The 17,719-nt window shown below is 43.2% G+C and overlaps 1 pseudogene; it reads right to left on the bottom strand.

Annotated features, from left to right (window-relative positions):
• Positions 1-15,060: 15,060 nt before the first annotated feature.
• Positions 15,061-16,746, bottom strand: LOC102484584 (elongation factor 1-alpha 1-like; annotated as a pseudogene).
• Between the last annotated feature and the right edge of the window lie 973 nt (positions 16,747-17,719).

The following is a 17,719-nucleotide window of genomic DNA, read 5'->3' as shown; positions in this document are numbered from 1 at the left end:
TAAATGTCAGAAAATGTCTACTACTGTTGTAGCATTGGACTGAAAGAAGCTTTTCCATCATCCTGAAAATAATTTTCAACTCCTAGCATCAAAGAAGCTGAAAACTGGCTTAAGAAGGGTCAGCTCTAACCACAGGGCAAGGCTATAGAGGGAAAGATGAATGCCCAGTAAGAAGCCCCATAGTACCCACAGCTACATCAAAAAGGTGGCTAATTTCCTCCACTACTTTACTCTCCTTCTGAAGGTCATTTCCAACTCTTACTGTGGGACTAACGGCTAAAATTAGATTTGGGTACAATTCTTCTAGAGTATAAAACTTAGTCTTCACATCCATCCTGCCATCTCTAGCTCCTGTTTTCTGCTTATTTATAAAGACTGCTGTTTATTGTCCAGTAAAACATCGTTTGAACGAGGATGGGAGAAGAGAATCATACCATGTATGGCTTTTCTAAGATGCCTTGGCAGACTGCAGGCCTAGTACTTTAAACAGAGCTCTGAGCCGATAACACTAGGTTGCAGGGTCCATTCAATCTTGCCTTTTTCAGTTTACTTTATAGGAGACTAAGCTCTTGTGGCTACACAAAAACATAGACCAAATAAAGGCATCTCTGGGACTGGATGCTTCTAGCGAGGGCATTTTACTCTACCAAGCACTAGTGTATAGAGAATTTGGTATTTCATCGATTTGATCATAAGGACTAAATAGTTTCACAAATGTCCCATTTCCTCTGGCTTGGTATCATTTTAGTAATTCCAAAGACAGGTGATCTATTCTGTCACTGAAATCAGACTTTCTGTCCTCTCAGGCTGGCACTTTCAGAATTCTTAATTTGCAATTCATTGCTGGCTTGGGTCTTTTACAAAGAGAACTAAAGACCCTCAACTCAAAATGCATGTAATAATATCAAAAGCAGAGCCTCCCATTGATCATGTTGGAAAAGAAGAGGGAAGATATTTCGGGGGGAGTCTGCCTCCTGGAGGTGCTGCTGTTTTCTTTCTCTCCTGGGATACAGATGCTAGCATATTCCATTTTCAGAAGTTCTAGAAACAATCTTAAATCCCCATTTAAAAGGTGTCTATTAGTGATGGTATTTTAGATTTATTAAATCACTAGTACATTGATTTTTGATAATATATTTAATATGCATAAAGGTCTTAAAATACCTTGTTTTTAAATCCTCCCAGAGGGTGGGTGAGTCAGAGGTTCTGACACTGAGCAGTGGGGTGGTCCACTGAAGGAGCTGCAGCTGATAACCCCAAGCCCTGCAGCAAGAAGACTGGCTTTGACTCAGGCTTGGGTCCAAGATGGCGGGGTAGGGGAGAGGTGGAGGTGGCCAGTGGATGACAGAGGAGAGGTACAGCTGCCTCAGGGTACGAGAGAAGGGATGTTCAACCAACTGTCAGCAGGTTCATAGGACTGGGTTTGGGGTGAGAAAGGGAACATGGAGGAACAAGGACAGAAACGAGACTTCAGAGGTGAGCAGGGACTGGACCACAGTGGTCTGGTAGGTCATGGTAATGAGCTTGGGCCTCTTCATGACCCCCTCCCTATCTTCTCCAGGCTGATTTGTTCTAGTTTTTCAAGTGTCTCACATGATTTGCTGTAAGACTTGGTGCAGTTCTGCCATTGTGTGACCAAAGCCCCTAGAGTGGACAGTAGTGTTGTTGTCTCGACAGGCCAAGGGTTGCACAGACTGAGTTGACTCTTGGCCATATGGGGGCCTGCTGCATGACCCTGGGGTGGTGTATTTACCCAGCCTTCTGAGCTTCTATCACCTCACCCATCAGACAATGGCAGCTGTCACTTGGAGCACAGTTGTAAGGGATAAATAAGAGGACAGGTAATCTTGGTTTGTGCCCCACATGAGGCACGTGTGCAGCATGAGCAGCCTCTATTCCTGTAGCTACAACTCATCCTGGGCTCTCTCTGAGCCTGGAATCCCCAGGTTTATTCCATCTCCTCACTGTCCTCTGGCCAATGAAGAACTGAATGAATAATTTAACTGCTTTCCCGTTAGTCTCAGCTGTGGTCTTGCCTGTTGACATACTTCAGATGTCATGTTGGGTATTCCTCCCAGCTGTCTCATCTTCAGATGTGTTTTTTGTACCTTTAAGTCTTGACTAAACAGGACACATAGGATAGACTTGACCCTCCAGTAGAAATCCTCCTTCAGATCCACAGATGCATCATTTATATTCTCATTCACCCACATTCCTCCTACCCACATTGCCTGTTCTTACTGAAATCAAGTTATACTATTTTCACAGTATCTTGGTGATTAATCCAAAGATGTCAAAAAATATTAGTACAGCACAATGCGTTATCTGTGAACTCATCCAGGCTCCCAACGATCACTGTGTTCTTTTCCACAGGCTTAGAAACCATCTGTTGAATCATCTATTCTAGAATGTTTTGGAGGACCCGCTGCTCACTGGGCTGTCTGCAGTGTCTGGAATTCATCTTGTTGAAACTATGATTTTTTGACATATTTGGTTTTCTGTCCCTTCTCTTCTTCTCAAAATATTTTTAAAAAGTTACCAGTAGTGTAACTCTGTACCATGATCATCTCTTTAAGTTATTTCAGAGCTTTTGAAATGTCAGTTCATTCAGAGAACCTCGTAAGTCGGTTCCTTCTCCTCTCTTGGGCTCTAGGTCCCCTTTTATGATGTTTATTTTTGATATTTTGGAATCTGAAACATTTGCTTATCAGAGTGGATAAAATAACTATATTTGAGCACTTAACCCTAGACAAAAACCTAGTCTAAGCCCTTTACGTATGTCAACTCTTGTGATCACCTTTTATTTTTTATTATTTTTATTTTTTTCAGAGACAGTTATGTCATCAGTATTTTTTAAAGGTTATTTATTTACTTTTTTCCATGAGAGAGAGACAGAGAAATCCAGAGAGATAGGCACCCCTATAAGGTTTTCATGCCACGATCCACTCCCAGTCTCATAGATTATGGTGCACTGTGTGGCATTCTCAGAGCAATCCTGGGATGCAAACCCAGGACCTTTCTCTTGTGGGTCTAGCTGCATTACTACTTTACCTCTGTCTGCCTCCCTAGTTGAGACTTAGAGAGGTGAAGTAACTGTCAGGAATTATGAACAGTTTGAAACTTACTCTGTTTATAGAGTAACATGTTAACCTGCTGAAGTGTGCTGGGTGCTGGAAGAAGACAGAAGACCAAGTCAGGGACAAGACTGACCTTTAATAGCAGAGCCTAGTGTCAGTGCTTATGCCGACCCCATGAACCCCACTTCCACAGGTGACACAGAGGCCAGGTGATGCCTTCACACATGGTAGGCTATGCTCAGAAGTATCCCAAGCATAGAGAACCCCAGTCATCTACGATGCCTCACCTTTGCTCTGGAGACTCTCCTCTCTCTCTCTCTTTACCAAGTTGTTGGCTATGTAAACATCTTTGGAAATGGAGTCTTGGTGCAAAGGCCATCAACACTGCTGCTCACTAAATGTGAGTAAACAGCAGAGACCCACAGAACTGTCTCTCAACAGAAACAACCAAACTCACTCTATTAGGCCGCCCAGAGCTGGTGCTCATAATCCATTTCCCACTGTGCTGTCCCCAAGTGCTGGAAGCAGGTGCTGTGTTGTGACACCACGTGACATTAACAGCTTCCCATTGCTGCCAGCTCCCACATGTTTTTCTGTCCCTTTGATTTCCCTTAGCCTTGCCCCTTAATTTTCTCCCCAGCTCTCTGTTGCCTGGACTCTGAAGATCTTCACAGCCTGCCTCTCTGTTTTCTTTCCTACTGAAATGTACTCTTCCCTTTATACTCTTGTTTATTGGCAGTGAAGTCATGGGTGCTGTTCCAGCTCTCTGTTAATTTCTTTGGAACTTTATGGGGACATTTATCCTTCAGAACTCTTTCTGTGTCACATACAATGCCCCCTGTAGCTAGCTAAACAGTTCTCTCTGGGAACACCACTCTTTTATTTTAAAGTTCCCAGTGTTTGCTGTCCTGGTGCTGCAAGACAGGCTTTCTTCTGCTTCTAAAGCTCACCTTAAATTGAAGAGAGAAAAAAACAAAACAAAACAAAACAAACAAACAAAAAAACCCAGGTTCACAGTATCTTACATTTTAAAATACTTTTGCAGACACTCTTTGCTGGAACAATTCTGTGCCTCAACCAGAGATCATCACTACTTTGTGGTTGAGGCCACCAAAGAGGAACAGACTTACTTGAGATCAAAGAAGTAGGAACTGGTAATGGCTTTAAACTAAGGATCCTAACTCTCTTTTTTTTTTTTTTTTTTTTTTTTTTTTTTTGGGGTTTTTTTAAATAGGGGCTGCGCGGCGCTGTCAATAGGGCGTCAGCGCTGGCCAGACAGAGACAGAGAGACAGAAAGTGAGAAGTCACCCCCCCCCCAGGGGGGATGTCCACACCGCAATCCCTTCTCCTCCATTCTCCTCTCGGGATCTTGGGCACACACACACATGTGCCTGGCATGAGTTTTAAGCCACCGGGTCCGGGACGCGAACTGTAGTCGACTACATGGGAGTCCAGTGACATAGCCAATTATGCTAACTGCTGGTCCCAGGATCCTAACTCTTGATCCTGGTTCATTAATTAATCATTTAATCTATTCAGCAGTCTATGCAAGCTTCTGTGCTAGTTTCTGGGCACACAAAGACAAATGTCATTGAACCCTGACCTCAGGATGCATAACCTCTTGAGAAGATGGATGGACAGGCAGAATGCAGCCACAACAGTATGGTCAGTGCATCAGTACAGGCAGCAACAAGGTGTTCTCAAGGTGGCCAGGTGAGTATTCCAAAGCCTATGGGAGAAGGGACATGGTGAAGAATGTCCAGGAAAACTTGGTTGGTGGCCTGAGACCCATGCAGGATGTCCAGGTAACAGCAGGCAGTGAATACTAAGGGGTACTAGCGAACAAACCTGGGAAAGAGTATTCTGGGAACCTCCAGGAAGGTTTGGTACCTGAGTGTAATGCCCCATTCAATTCCTTGCAGGTCTTTTCCACCTGTGCCTCCTCACTGTCCATCTGTAGGTTATTCGGTAAAGCCAGGGTAGTACCTTCAAGGCAATCCTGACACTCCAGGCCCTGTGGGGTATCCCAGAGAAAATGGGCTCTGGTTAAAGGTTCTTTTCTCCCTCTTCCAGGGCCATATACAGAGCTAGGCTGTGCCTTCTTCATGGTATGATGAGTGGAGTGCCACCTCCAGGAAATAGTTGGTGGGGGTCCTCAGTATATGAGGTGGGAAAAATTGGTGGTGCCCCGGGGCTCTGCATTGTGGAAAGTGGAGTAGAAAGAGCAATACAGACTTGGTCAGAAGCCCCAGGTCTCACTTCTCATCCTGTGCAAACTCCTTGAGCTTTGACCTTGGTCAAGATATTGACCTCTGGGAACCAGCAGTTAGTGTAATGGCTATGTCGCTGGACTCCCACATAGTCGACCGCAGTTTGAGTCCCGGACCCAGTGGCTTAAAACTCACGCTGGGCGCGTGTGCATGCGTGCCCAAGATCCCGAGAGGAGAATGGAGGAGAAGGGATTGCGGCGTGACCATCCCCTCTGGGGGGTGATTTCTCGCTTTCTGTCTCTATATCTCTGTCTGTCTGGCGAGCACATGCGCCCGATAGCAAAAACCTCTCCAAAAAAACCCAAAAATGATATTGACCTCTGAGGCTCTCTTATCTGTACAGTGGCCATGCCTCCTACATGGGACTGATGTGAGGCTGCAAGGTGGTGATTCCTATGACCAGCCCCAGCAAGAGGGCAGCTGCTCAACTGCTGCTGTCAGTAGAGGCAACACGGGGCTGCGAGTGGAGGACTCTGGGCATTATGGCTGTTTCTCTGCCACACTCTTGCCCCAGACTTGGATTTCAAAGTTGTGGGCTGGAGTCAGAGCAGAGCAAGAGGTCATGAGAGAAGCTTGCTGGGTCTCCGCAGGCCTGCTGTTCCTTCCAGCTTTTTTTTTTTTTTTCCCTGACACATGTTGACATGAGTGTGGCTGCTCAACAAGAAGACAGAAATAACACAAGGATAACTGACAGCAAAGAATGTTCTCCCCACATTTCTCACTACTTCCTGAAGATAGAGTGCTTCCAAATAAGGACAAGGCAAGAGGAGGCCCCCTCTTCCTAGAAGTAAAATCCAGAGAAAGCCAAGCAGTGGCCCTCCTTTGGAAGGAAAGCAATGACCTTGGGTATAGCTATGATCTCCTCAACTCTGGCAACCATTTGCCTCCGAATAGAATGGGGTCATTTCCCCCTACACTGGCTGTTCCAAATGCTCTTCCTCCTCAAGAGGATAGTCACCCAATTTAGTAACCTCACCACTCTAAAATAAGTTATATTCTCAAAAATAATAAACTATACTCTGGCATTTTTTGGGCCAAGGAAATGGAAGACACTAAAAATATGCAGAAAAATTCTTGGATTTTCAGGCATGTAAGATTACAATTTATAATAATAAAAGGTTTTAAAAATTACTTTTGGGATAGCCAGAGGGCATGGTGGTTAAGGCACTGGATCCCACATGGCTGATGGCTTTGCCTGAGTCCCAGACCTAGCAACTTGGAAAATACACTGTGTATGTGAGCATGTGTGACCCAAAACCCAAGGAGAGAATGGAGGAGGGGGGATTGTAGTGTGGCCGTTCCCCATGGAGAGAGAATTTTCTTTCAGCCACCACTCCCTGCCCCCACCCAATCTCTGGCAAGAGTATGTTCCCTACAGCAAAAAGAAAAGAAAGAAGTAATTACTTTTGAACCTTTCATTCAAAAATAATTTCAAACTTAACAGAAAAGTGTCAAGAACAGTGCAAAAAATACCCTTATACCCTACATCTCAACTTGTTTTATTATTCCTTTCTATCCTCCTTTATATGTATGCATAATTTTTCCCTGAACCATTTGAGGATAAATTACATTCATATTTCAAAGTAAGTTATTTGTGTCATGGCCCTTCACTCCTAAATACTGCATTGTATATTTTCTAAGAATAAGGATTTCTACTTACTGGCATGGATGTCAACTTCAGTAAGTTTAATGCTTTTTTCTCTGATTTATTGTTGATAATCTAAGTTTTCTAATTAATAAAGCCATTTGTAGCATTTTTGTCCTTTAGTACAGGATGGTCAAGGATCAGGCCACTTTTAGGTTTTTTTCCCTAAAAACAAACAAACAAAAGTCACTTTTTTTTTTTCTTCAGACTAAGCCATAAGTAGATTATTTCCTTCTCTAGGCCATATATTCCTTGTCTGTGAGATGTGGAGGTTTATGATAATCTGATGGACCTGGAGTGCCCATCATAGTGATCTAAGTCTCACCTCCCTCTCAAACAGGACTGCTGGTATTGGAAACTAATCAAAAGGCTCTGCCCTTATCTATAAAAGGTCTCAAAAATGACTCTTTAAAGTAAAAATACTGGCCAGCAGGTGGTGTAGTGGTTACATTGCTGGACTCTCCTGTGGCTGACAGCAATTTGAGTCCCAGACTTGGTGGCTTCAAAATCACACCAGGTGCATATGCATGCATGCCCAAGATCCCTGGAGGAGAATGGAGGAGAAGGGATTGAAGCCGTCACTGCTGGAGAGACGATTTCTCACTTTCCTTCTCACTGTCTCTGTCTCTCTTTCTCTCCCTCTCCAGCAAGCACATGCGCCCCAAGGCAAAAACCTCTGAAAACAAAATAAAGCAATAATAGTAGTAGCGTATTTGGTGATGGTTCCATGTGGAAAGTGAAATAAAGAAATGATAACAATGCCATAAAGCTTGAAGAGAGGACCTGAGAATACTGTATTCCGGGTATCCACACTACATATGAAATGGCATAGCATTATTTGAAGGAGGACTTATATTAGTTTAAACTACTGTATGTTTTCTACAGGAAACCCACTTTATTAATTTTTAAAGAATTATTTATTTAATTTTATTTATTATTATTATTTGATTTTGCTATAGGACACGTGTGTCACCAGAGAGGAACAGAGAGAGAGGGATAAAATGAGAAAGAAGCTGCAAGTTTTGGAATTTGAACCGCGGTTGGCCACGTGGGAGTCCAATGCCTTAACCATCGCACCACTTGTTGACCCCCACAAAACCCACGTTAAAAATGAAGACTCTGGTAGAGAGCAAAGAGATAGAGAAAGATATACCATGCTAACACTAATCAGAAGAAAGTTAGAGTAGTTATGTTAATAGCAGACATCAGAACCAAAACAATGATCATGGGTAAAGAGGGGTACTACATAATGATAAATGGTTCTGTTCTCCAAGAAGATACACCATTGTATGTGTCTAACAAAAGAGTGATGAAATATGTGAGGCAAAGCTTAGAGAACTAAAAAAGAGAACTAGACAAATTTACTATTTACAGTTTTGAGATTTCAACATTCCCCTGGCAGAAACTGATAGATCAACCAGGCAGAAAATCAATAAGGGTAGACTTGATGTGAACAGCACTATCAATCAACTTGATCCAATTGACATTTATAGACTGCTCTATCCACCAACAGCAGAATACACTTTTTTTTTTTTTAATGCTTACATGGAACATTCACCAAGACAGACCACATTCTGGGTCATAAAACACATCTTAACAAATTCAAAAGGATAGCAATCATCCAAAGTCAGTTCTCAGGCCATAGTGGAATTAAAGAAATTAATAACAGGAAAAATTACTTGGAAAATTTCCAAGTATTTGGAAATTGAACAGTACACTTTATTAAAATAATACTAGGTCAAAGAAGTTTTATTTTTACATGACTTTTTTTTTTCATTTTTAAATTTCATTTTCTTTCACACATTCTATCACATTATTTAGTTTACAAAGTGAATGTTTCAACAGGTAAACATTTCTCCCTAGTCCAGTTGATAAAACTATAAAATATCTTCAACAGATAATACCACGTTTCTTTGTCCCATTAATGCTTTGCCTCCCTATTTTTCTTTTAAAGGGTCCTTCCTCAGACCCTACTCTTTCACACACACTATATCTGGTATTTACATCCATAAGCAGATGTTTTGACGGAAATTTTAAAATATATGGAATTAAATTAAAATGAAGATACAACTGATCAGAATTTGTGAGAGAAAGTGAAAGTAGTGCTTTAAGTAATTCAATGATATCGTGTGACTCCTGAGAGGAGTCAGTATTTGGAACAGGACAGTCTGGCTCCAGAAGAGGCAGAACCATTCTGTTCTCTGGAAGAACACTTACTACATTGGTCTTCCAGAACAATTTAGTAGACTAGAGGTATGTGGGATAGAAAGGACAGAAAGAGGAGACCTGAGATACTATCACAGGATTTGCAAGAAGTAAGGGATGCTATTAGGATCTTAGAGAAGCTGTTATTAATGTTTGTATAATCAAGGAGGATAGGGATGGTGCCAGAAGATTTGTGGAAGATAAATTCATCACAGGAAGTCACTGGAGAAGCCACCGGGCTCTGCTGCAGGCAGCACATTTATCAATAGCTTTGATAAAGTCAGGCTCATCAAAAGATGCAACCACATTGAAAAGAGAGAGCCATCCAATATGATACAATTAAGCAAGGTGATTTGGGTCAAATACCTAAAATGAGTGAAATTAAGACCAGGGAGGACTTGGAGAAGAGTCTGTGATAGCAAACTCAAGGTTTAGTGAGCTACGAATGAATTGCAAATGAGTTTGATCCAGCTGTCAAAAGTAGGACCGAGCACCCACATATGGCTTCTCCACATGGCTTGGCTTCTTCACAACATACGACTTTTGTGTAGCTGGATTTCTTATAGGACAGCTTAGGTTCTGAGTGCCAGCCTTCTAGTGCACAAGGTGGAAGCCATATATTCTTTTTTGATCCAGCCTTAGAAGACATAGTATATGCCTTCTGCTGTGGTCCATTGCACCGAGCAGCTGAAAGCCTACTCAGATTCTAGCTACACCAATAGAGACCATCAGAGTCACTTAAGATTTCAGATATCTGAGCCCCACCCTGGGTAGACTGACTCAGGTTATCTGAGGTGAGGAGCTGAAACTGTTTACAAGCTCTCAAGATGTTCTGAATGGTGGTGGAATTGAGAACTTCTAGTCTCAGGAGCAGGGGATAGTTGTTCTATAAATGAAGTCAAAGTGGTCCTTGAATATCAAAGTGCAGGCAGGGAGTACACAGCCAGGCCTTCCAGAGTCAGCAGAGGCCAGAGGTCAAGTGAGTATTAGCAGACTTCATCCAAAGATGCCTTCCGAAGTTGTTCTAGTCTTGGACCATCAAAGATCTCTGAGCCTTGGTTGACTCCACATACTAGAGGGATCTTCTTCAGTGGAAACTTTCTCAGCTTTTATTTTACTCTATTTGTGTGTGTATGTGTTTAACAAGGTCTCACTATGTCACAGTTCTGCCTCAGCCTTCTAGCTGGGACCACAAACCTGTGCCACTTGGTTCTTTCAGATGGGGTCTTGCTATGTTGCCCATTCTGGCCATGAGCCTGTGATTCTCCTTCAGCCTGTGGAGTAGCTGGGATTATAGATATGTACTGCTGCACTCAGCTGTTCAGGGAGGGCTGGGAGTTGCATGCAGGTCTTCCATGTGACCTCAGTCTGTGGAGCAGCAGCATCCAATGTGCACTACTTGTCCGGGCCTCAGTTACCATTAGCGAAGTCACAAGACTCTAGGAATAATAGTGATAGTTAGAAGAGTGTCTTCAGGGGAGCCTGGCATAGTATGTTTTTCCTTCAGAGATATTGGGTCCCTTCCTGCCTTTCCCTCGTCTGGCTGTGAAGTGTGAGGCAGGTACTGCAGACATGCAGGCTTTTCAGATGGCCCCTAATAATCATCATCACCTCCTGGTGTTCAGGCTCTTGTATAGTCTCCTCTTTCATTGAATGAGGGCCAACCTGTGTGACCAAAATAAATAGCAAAATCAATGTTGTGTGACCTCAAGAGCAGCTTCAGAGTGGCCAACCCGCTGCATGCTCACTTGTTTGTAGTGTAAATTAACATTCCAATAAATACTGCCATTTAACAAATTACCCTAAAACAAACTGCTAAAAACAAGTCATTTCAATTGTGCTTAATGAATTCAATTGGTCAGGAATTTGGGCAAAACACAGCAGGGATGACTTGTCCCTTCTCCCAGTTTCTAAGGTCTTACCTGAGGAAACTTCAATGCAGAGGAGACTCAACAGTTAGAAACTGGAATTATCCAAAGGCTCCTTCAATCTTGTGTGTAATGCCTGAGGTGGGCAGACTCTAAGACTAGGACCAAGCACCCACATGTGGCTTCTCTGTGTGGCTGGGCTTCCCCACAACATACAAATTCTGTGTAGCTGGATTTCTTATGGGGCAGCTCAGGTTCCAAGCACCAGCCTTCTAGTTCCCAAAGTGGAAGCTGTGCATCCTTTTTGGATCCAGCCTTGGAAGTCATAGTGTAGCACTTGGTCTATTGCACCAAACAGCTGCAAACCCACTCAGGCTCAAAGGAAAATAAAATGAACCCCACTCATTTTTTTTTTTGAGAGGTTTTTGCTATAGGGCGTGTGCGCTCGCCAGACAGAGAGAGACAGAGAGACAGAAAGCGAGAAATCACCCCCCAGGGGGTTTGGCCACGCTGCAATCCCTCCTCCTCCATTTTCCTCTTGGGATCTTGGGCACGCACGCACACGCGCCCGGCATGAGTTTAAGCCACCGGGTCCGGGACTCGAACCGCGGTCAACTACATGGGAGTCCAGCGACATAGCCATTATGCTAACTGGTCCCAATCCCACTCTTGATGGAAGAAATATCTAAGAAATTTGGTGTCCTGTTCTAAAACCATCATTCTTGCAAATGAGTAAGCAGTTTTATTTGCCTAGTAGAAAGTGATGCAAACCTAATTGTAGTTGTTGGAGAAATGCCATCTAGGTACATGCACGTGGACTAAGTGGAGTGAAATTTCTAATCGGACAGCAGAGAGTGGAACTTAAGCTCTAAATAATTGCCGTGTGGTAGAATATGATCGAGTGTTCTTAAGAAACTATGGGCTGGCCATTTCTATACCAGTGTTCTCTCCTAACATTTGAGATCACCTGCAAACCTGAGAAGAGAAACTTAGAAAATCATATAACTACATCTTGTTGGATCAGGGCAGAGAGAAGAGCTAAGGATTTTATTTGTCCAAGGTCACCAAGGAATGGGGATGCCATCCAGCTGAGCAAGCTGGGAGGCCAGGAAAAAGAAAAGATATTTGAGCATGCATTGCAGCATAGCACTAATATGCTTTTCAAGAGAAGGTGGATCTTACATGGTGACTGCTGTTCATAGTCAGCCTGAAACACACTGGGCATGTGCAGAAGTGCTTGATATCCCTTGAGTAGGAAGAAGGGATCTGGTCATGACCAGACTCTTTGGAGGGTGCTCCTCTCTCTCTTTCTCTCTCTCATGCTCATGCATGTATTCTCTAATGAATAATAATGACAATTCAGTGGAGGATGAGAACTTGGGATAGATTTGAAGAGAAAATCAGACCTGTCAACAGCTAACAAGAAGTCATAGAGATCCTTGGGAAACTATGTTGGGAGGAAATGGCGAGAATGAATGACGACAACTAGGCCATGGCAGGCAATTATACGAAGAAGAGATTTAGAAACCCACAGTAAAGACTCAGGAATGATGGGCTAGGGTATTATTGCTCCTGGGTTGGGGAAGCAAAATAGAAAGACATTTCAACGCTGACTATGAACCCAACATGGCCATTAGACATTGGCTATGTACTGTGAGGGAGGAATCTGGTTATAAATACATGTCTACAAGGTCATGTTTTTGCTGTGGAACAACTCCAAGAGACAGACTTGGCCTTCTACATGTTGACAAAAGCCTTTCTAATGGTGTGGTCAGTTATTATTTCCAGATCTGATAACATTCAGAAAATAAATTAGGATCTCATGGTTTCTAGATGTTGCAAGCTTAACTGGCTATAGAAAGTAGGCTCTTAAGTTGATCTTGGGCTCTTTCATTCATAATCTCACTTATCCTTACAACCTCTGAAATTGGTTGGGAAGATATTATCATGTCCATTGTTTTGGATGAGGAAACTGAGGTTAAATGGTTTCCCTGAGGCAGCAACAGGGCCAGGACAATAGTCCAAACCACATATTTCCTAGTATTGCCAGAGTCTCTAGCATCTGCCCTGATGTCTGCTATACTGAGCTGGGAGCACAGGTGTGCTGGCTCCCACTCAGCAGCAGATGTGAGGAAGAAATGTCTTATTGCTTCTTGCAGCTGAGGTTCATTTCAACTTACATGCATGCATATAGATACCTATTCCCAGCCCTGCGCTGCTATTACTGTTGTCAGGAGTCTCAGTGTCTGCAGCATCCTACACATTTTTATACTTCATTTATCCCTCATACAAACCATCCCAAACCTTAGTGGCTTAAATCAATGTCATTTATTATTTCTCACATTTCCATGGGGTAGCAATCTGGGTGGTGTTTCTGTTGGTCTCTCCTGGGTTTGCACACGTATTTGTGGTCATCTGATGACTAGTGGGCGTGAAAAGTCCAACATGCCCTCACTCACACATCTGGCTATTAGTGGGACACTTAGGTTCTTCTCCAAGTGGACTCTAATCTTCCAGTAGGCTATCCCCGGTTTCCTTATAGCATGGCAGTCTTAGATTTCAAGAAGGTGAAGGTAGAAGCCTTAAGGTCTTTTAAGGCCTAGACTCATGCAGCCACACATCAATTTGTGCTATATTCTATGGTTTGAAATAATTCACAAAGCCATAGCAGAATCAAGGGCTGAAGAAATAGACTCCAAGGACGGAGTCTTGATGGGAGGCACAGCAATGTCACAATGCCAAGGAGCATGGACTCACTGGGAGCCATTATTGTAATAACCTACCATCCTCCATAATCTGACAGCCAAGAATAAACCAAAACACTACAGGAAAAAAGCAAGCTTCTTTCTACTGCAGCACTTGCATGTCAGCTGGTGTCCTTTGGTAGCAAACAACAGAAATAAACTCAAATTAAATAGAACAATCAAATGCAGTTGTTTCCCTGAGCTGTAGTTTTGCTTTTCATGGTTTTAGTTACCTGTTACTACCCCCAAAATCGGGGAGTACAGTCCAGTAAAATATTTTGAGAGACACAGTGAGAGAGAGAGACCATTTTTACATGATCTTAGTTACAATCCTTTGTTACAATTGTTCTATTTCATTAGTAGTTATTGTTGTACTCTTACTGTACCTAATTTATAAATTAAACTTATCATGGGTATGTACACTCTGAATAAGAAGAAGTATAGTATATACATATGGTTCAATACTGTCTGTAGTTTCAGGCATTCACTGGGGGTCTTGGAATGTATCCACTGTGGGTGAGGGGAGAACAACTGTATGAGGGGACTTCACATAGTTGTGGAAGGTGAAATTAAAGTATGAATTTATTTCGGTACCCAAAATGTTAAAATCCATGCATCGTTTAATCATCATATTCATCTCCAATAGACTTTTTGAAGACCTCTCAAATTATAAGGACTTCCAAAACTCATCAACTTGGTAGAAGGGTCTTGCAATGATACCTCAAAAGCAATAGGAATAGGGCAGGTCTGGGGATCTCCGAAGCAGGGATTAATAGGTGGCCTTCGTAGGGAACTACCATGGGAAAGACTTAGGCCCAGATGACTTTTTCCCTTTGGTCTTTGTATCATTTGGCTCAAGATTCACGAAGCACTGGCCTGACTTAGGACATGTTCCCACTGCTTGGCTGGTTAGTGGGAGCCAAGTCCTTGCCTGATATGACCTCGTGGCATGGGGAGGAGGTGTTGTCTCAAAGAAAACTTGAAGTGCTGGGTAACTAGTGGGACAAGTGCCAGGCAGGCAGAAATGTCCACTGTCCACTGCTTTCTCTCCATTTCCTGTGGGGCTTATTTAGCTCTTCTGGACCTGATGGTACTTTACAAATAAACACCATCCTATCCCAGTGCCTCTGCTTTCTTCCCAAGAATGAAAGCATTCATTAAAAACTTTGCATCCTTCTTCATGCAAAATATAATCTTAGGTTAACTTTTGTCACACTGGGCCCAACTTTCCCTCCCACATGAAGCTTAGTTTTAATGGGTCTCAAATTTCTGTGGCAGATTTTTGGTCAAGTTGTTCTCATCGAAAAGTGTTGAGTCAGCCCAGTCACAGTGGTGCGCACTGCTAAGACACTGTGCTTTGCAGACTGGAAAACCTGGATGCGACTCCTGGTCCATCTTAAAGGCTGACCGTGAGGGTGTGAGCCTGTAATCCCGGTGAATTGGGGAGGCTGAGGCAAGAGGACCAAGAATTCAAACCTGGCATGGGTAACACACGAAGACCCTGCCTGAAAAAGAGCCTGATGTGGTGGTGTGTGCATGCAGACTTAGCTGGGAGGCTGAGTCAGGAAGATTGCATTCCTTTAGCCTTTGGAGCTTTCTGGCTCCAGTCTGGGTGACCTCACCTGCTCCACCGGCCTTCTTGTCCACAGCTTTGATGACACTCACAATCACTCTGTCTCACGTTATAAACAGTCAAATGACCCAGAGGAGGGTCATCAGAGAAGTTCTCAGCACATGTGGGCTTCCCAGGAGCCATATCAGTGATCACTGGATTTCAAAACTTAGGGCCATCTTCAAGCGTGTTACCAGAATGGCATTCAGTCTTTTCCTTCGGTTCAGCAAACTTGCAAGCAAGGTGAGCAGTGCTAGTCCAGTCCAGGGACGTGGCCAGCAGTGATTTGGTCTGGATGGTTCTGGGCAATCACCTAAGCAATGAAGCCAGCTGCTTCGATGGGTGGGTCTTTTTGCTGTCAACAGCCATGTTGCCATGATGAACATTTTGAATATAGTTTTTTTTTTAAGTGCCAGAAAATACTTGTGCTCACCAGTGAAAGAAACAAAGACACAAAGGGAGAGAGAAGGAAAGGGACAAAGCATCCCACAATGAGGCATGGTTATGCCACAATCCTTTATCTTCTATTTCTCTATCCTGTTGAGGATTTGGAGCACACACGCACATGTGCCCAGTGTGTTTTTCAAGCTGCCAGGATCAGGAGTAGAACTTCAGTCAGTCATAGGATCTGGCTCTCTTAACCTCCAACCATGGGGCTAGCCCTTGTGACAAACACCTTTAACCACATATTCGAGTCATTGCATCACACATTGTCCCCCAGAGGAGTGTCACTCAAAGCTTCATGGTGCATCTCAACAGACTTTTCTTCAGGTGCATCTCAGCAGACTTTTCTTCACTTGCATCTCAACAGACTTTTCTTCAGTTGCAGTATTGACTGGAGCAAAGGTGAATACATACAGGTCTGGGAACACCAGACTCTACTTGGCCCACAGGGACAGCACCAGTATCTCCAGTATTGAAGACATCCAGGAGGGGCAGACGCATGGGTTTGTCTGTTGGACAAGCTGATGGCAGGATGTAGTCCAGAGCTTCATGCAGCGTAGTTCTACTGGAGTCTTCATCTTTCCAGGTGACTTTCTATCCCTTGAGCCAAGGCATGTTAGCATTTGGCTCCAGAATGCGGTCATGATTCCAACTAGAAATTGGCACAGATGCCACTGTGCTGGAGTTGAAGCCAATTTCTTAATGTAGGTGCTGACTTCCTTAAACGGTTTCCTTGTATTTCTGCTGGCTGCAGAGTGGATCAGTGAAACCCATTTTGTGAACATCAACGACCAGTTGTTACATACCCAGAGTATAAGCCAGAGGGCATAGTCACGGGCCTGCCCATCCTGGGAGATACTGGCTTCCAATTCATCAATACCAGCAGTGACAACAGGGCAGCACAGTCACCCTGTGCCTATCATTGTGTTTTTGACAGTCTCTGTTTGCTATTTTCAGATTCCACAGGAAGATAGCAATGGTGATATCACACCAGTTTATGCAAGACCCAGGCATGCTAACAGATGTGCTTTCCTGTCTTAGCAGGCTTCTCCTCAAAATTTCTAATGGTTACTTTGTCTATCTGCTTAAATTGGTGTGGATTCTGTTGCCTGCAGCTGAGAACCCTGCCTGGTATATAAACAGTCCCTAGTTCTACTGTTACACCTTAAATGTTTAACAACAGGTTCTCCTAGGGGGGAAAAAACAGCCGTGCACCATTTTTTACTTCCTCCAGATGTTTATGAGGGTTCTAATTGTTTCATGTTCTTGCCAGCACCTGGTTTGTCAGCACTTCATTGATGCTGGTAAAAGAAAATGATAGAATTTTAAAAATATTTTAAGGGACCAGCAGTTGGCATAATGGCTATGTCACTGGACTCCCATGTAGTCGACCGTGGTTCAAGTCCCGGACCTGATGGCTTAAATTTACGCTGGGTATGTGTGCATGTGTACCCAAGATCCCGAGAGGAGAAAGGAGGAGAAGGGATTGTGGCATGGCCACCCCCTGCCCCGCCCCGGGAAGTGATTCTTGCTTTCTGTCTCTCTGTCTCTCTCCATCTTTCTGGCAAGCTCATGCGCCCTATAGCAACTCTCCAAAAAAAAAAAAAAGTTAAAAAATGTTTTAAGTATCACAATGTATCTTTAAGTGGGAATAGATGTTAGTACACGCACACACATATACTCATTTATTATTTTTAAAGCTTGTATTTCAGAAAAAAAGCATATTTTCTATTAATTCTGCCTGTAACTTTTTAGTCCAACTTCTTACTTTTGTTGACCTAAATAGTCAGAGATGAAGAATTTGGAGAAGTCTATCCTTTGAAGTATCATTCGATTTTAACCAGAAAAACCTCT

The sequence above is a fragment of the Tupaia chinensis genome, unplaced genomic scaffold (assembly GCF_000334495.1).
Source record: "Tupaia chinensis unplaced genomic scaffold, TupChi_1.0 Scaffold142716_1, whole genome shotgun sequence".
NCBI classification, from domain to species: Eukaryota; Metazoa; Chordata; class Mammalia; order Scandentia; family Tupaiidae; genus Tupaia; species Tupaia belangeri.
Note: the sequence above shows the minus strand (reverse complement) of the source record. Positions and strands in the feature narration are given on the sequence as shown.